The following is a 4,096-nucleotide window of genomic DNA, read 5'->3' on the forward strand; positions in this document are numbered from 1 at the left end:
GGCTGTATTACAACCGGCCGTGATTGGGAGTCTCATAGGGCGGCGCACAATTGGCCCAGTGTTGTTCCAGTAGTGCGCCATTGTAAATAAGAATTAGTTCGTAACTGACATGCCTAGTTAAATAAAGGATAAATAAATAAAAACCTGTTCCTCGGTGTGGTTACAGTTCCACGTCATGGTGGTCACATTTCAGTTACTTTCTATGTTATTCCATTGGTGTAGATTTATCATACCAGTAATTGGGCCTTTGTCCTGTACGTGTATTTATTATAGCTTGTGTATTTGACATTATATCATGTCATAGCAGGATAGAGATGGTGTATACTATGGCATCTGGTCTACTATATAGAAACATGTATATCTCCACAGTCTAGTCTATGTTTTCTATGTCATCTGGTCTACTATATAGAAACATGTATATCTCCACAGTCTAGTCTATGGACACACACACACACACACACACACACACACACACACACACACACACACACACACACACACACACACACACACACACACACACACACACACACACACACACACACACACACACACACACACACACACACACATCTATGTAAACCAGTACTGGTTATTCCTTTCTATTCCTTCTCCATAGAACCATTTCTATCCACTTACTGTGATCATCATTACATTCAACCATCATGACAGAGCAGTGTGTTGTGTTGACTCAATATCTGAAATAAACCTGTTCTGAAGACATCTGACATGTTCTTGCCAGACAGACCTGGTGGTTGAACCTTATCCACTGGTGCCTTCAGAAAGTATTCCTACCCATTGACTTATTCCACATGTTGTTGTGTTACAGCCTGAATTCAAAATGGATTAAACAAATGTTCTCTCTCACACATCTACACGACAATTACCCATAATGACAAAGTGAAAACATGTTTTTAGAAATGTTTGCAAATCTATTGAAAATTAAATATAGAAATATCTCATTTACATAAGTATTACACGCCATTATATGTTAGAATCACCTTTGGCAGTGATTACAGCTGTGAGGCTTTCTGGGTCAGCCTCTAAGAGCTTTGCACACATGGATTGTACAATATCTGCGCATTATTCTTTTGAAAATTCTTTAAGATCTGTCAAGTTGGTTGTTGATCATTGCCAGACATCCATTTTCAGGTCTTGCCGTTGATCTTCAAGTCTATTTAAGTCAAAACTGTAACTAGGCCACTCAGGAACATTCAACGTCGTCTTGATAAGCAACTCCAATGTAAATGTGGCCTTGTGTTTTAGGTTATTGTCCTGCTGAAAGGTGAATTAATCTCCCAGTGTCTGTTGGAAAGCAGACTGAACCAGGTTTTCCTCTAGGATTTTGCCTGTGTTTAGCTTTATTCCGTTTGTTTTTATTTTAAAAATCTCTCTAGTCCTTGCCGATGACAAGTATACCCATAACATGATGCAGCCACCACCATGCTTGAAAATATGAAGTGATGTGTTGGATTTGTCCCAAACATAAAGCTAAGTATTCATGACACAATTTTTTGGAATTTCTACTTAAGTGCCTTATTGCAAACAGAATCCATGTTTTGGAATATTTGTAATCTGTACAGCCTTCCTTCTTTTCACGCTGTCATTTAGTTTAGCATTGTGGAGTAACTACAATGTTGTTGATCCATCCTCAGTTTTCTCAGCCATTCAATTCTGTAACTGTTTTAAAATCACCATTGGCCTCATGGTGAAATCCCTGAGCGGTTTCCTTCCTCTCTGGCAACTGAGTTAGGAAGGACGCCTGTATCTTTATAGTGACTGGGTGTGTTGATACATCATCCAAAGTGTAATTAATAACTTCACCTTGTTCAAAGGGATATTCAATGTCTGCTTTTTTTCTTTTTACCCATCTACCAAGAGGTGCCCTTCTTTGCGAGGTATTGGAAAACCTCCCTGGTCTTTGTGGTTGAATCTGTATTTGAAATTCACTGCTCGACTGAGGGACCTTACAGATAATTGTATGTGTGGGGAACAGAGATGATATAGTCATTCAAAAATCATGTTAAACCAGTAACTCTCAGCCAGTAGAGACTGCTGAGGGGAGGACTTCATCACAGCCTACCTACCAGTAACTCTCAGCCAGTAGAGACTGCTGAGGGGAGGACTTCATCACAGCCTACCTACCAGTAGCTCTCAGCCAGTAGAGACTGCTGAGGGGAGGACTTCATCACAGCCTACCAACCAGTAGCTCTCAGCCAGTAGAGACTGCTGAGGGGAGGACTTCATCACAGCCTACCTACCAGTAGCTCTCAGCCAGTAGAGACTGCTGAGGGGAGGACTTCATCACAGCCTACCTACCAGTAACTCTCAGCCAGTAGAGACTGCTGAGGGGAGGACTTCATCACAGCCTACCAACCAGTAACTCTCAGCCAGTAGAGACTGCTGAGGGGAGGACTTCATCACAGCCTACCAACCAGTAGCTCTCAGCCAGTAGAGACTGCTGAGGGGAGGACTTCATCACAGCCTACCTACCAGTAGCTCTCAGCCAGTAGAGACTGCTGAGGGGAGGACTTCATCACAGCCTACCTACCAGTAACTCTCAGCCAGTAGAGACTGCTGAGGGGAGGACTTCATCACAGCCTACCTACCTGTAACTCTCAGCCAGTAGAGACTGCTGAGGGGAGGACTTCATCACAGCCTACCTACCAGTAACTCTCAGCCAGTAGAGACTGCTGAGGGGAGGACTTCATCACAGCCTACCTACTAGTAGCTCTCAGCCAGTAGAGACTGCTGAGGGGAGGACTTCATCACAGCCTACCTACCAGTAACTCTCAGCCAGTAGAGACTGCTGAGGGGAGGACTTCATCACAGCCTACCTACCAGTAGCTCTCAGCCAGTAGAGACTGCTGAGGGGAGGATTTCATCACAGCCTACCTACCAGTAGCTCTCAGCCAGTAGAGACTGCTGAGGGGAGGACTTCATCACAGCCTACCTACCAGTAACTCTCAGCCAGTAGAGACTGCTGAGGGGAGGACTTCATCACAGCCTACCAACCAGTAGCTCTCAGCCAGTAGAGACTGCTGAGGGGAGGACTTCATCACAGCCTACCTACCAGTAACTCTCAACCAGTAGAGACTGCTGAGGGGAGGACTTCATCACAGCCTACCTACCAGTAGCTCTCAGCCAGTAGAGACTGCTGAGGGGAGGACTTCATCACAGCCTACCAACCAGTAGCTCTCAGCCAGTAGAGACTGCTGAGGGGAGGACTTCATCACAGCCTACCTACCAGTAACTCTCAGCCAGTAGAGACTGCTGAGGGGAGGACTTCATCACAGCCTACCTACCAGTAGCCCTCAGCCAGTAGAGACTGCTGAGGGGAGGACTTCATCACAGCCTACCTACCAGTAACTCTCAGCCAGTAGAGACTGCTGAGGGGGGACTTCATAGGGTCCCCCTTAGAGTTGTTTATTAACCATTACTTTATCAGGTATTTTGACCGAAAACCTAGTGCACTAACATCTGTTGTACACTAAGGACCCGGTGGAAGAGTTGACAACATAGTGTGTTACTTTCTGTTGTACACTAAGGACCAGGGAAAGAGTTGACAACATAGTGTGATACTTTCTGTTGTACACTAAGGACCAGGGAAAGAGTTGACAACATAGTGCACTACTTTCTGTTGTACACTAAGGACCAGGGAAAGAGTTGACATCATAGTGTGTTACTTTCTGTTGTACACTAAGGACCAGGGAAAGAGTTGACAACATAGTGTGTTACTTTCTGTTGTACACTAAGGACCAGGGAAAGAGTTGACAACATAGTGTGTTACTTTCTGTTGTACACTAAGGACCAGGGAAAGAGTTGACAACATAGTGTGTTACTTTCTGTTGTACACTAAGGACCAGGGAAAGAGTTGACAACATAGTGCACTACTTTCTGTTGTACACTAAGGACCAGGGAAAGAGTTGACAACATAGTGTGTTACTTTCTGTTGTACACTAAGGACCAGGGAAAGAGTTGACAACATAGTGTGTTACTTTCTGTTGTACACTAAGGAACAGGGAAAGAGTTGATAACATAGTGTGTTACTTTCTGTTGTACACTAAGGACCAGGAAAAGAGTTGACAACATAGTG

This window comes from Salvelinus namaycush, unplaced genomic scaffold (assembly GCF_016432855.1).
Source record: "Salvelinus namaycush isolate Seneca unplaced genomic scaffold, SaNama_1.0 Scaffold2298, whole genome shotgun sequence".
Lineage (NCBI taxonomy): Eukaryota > Metazoa > Chordata > Actinopteri > Salmoniformes > Salmonidae > Salvelinus > Salvelinus namaycush.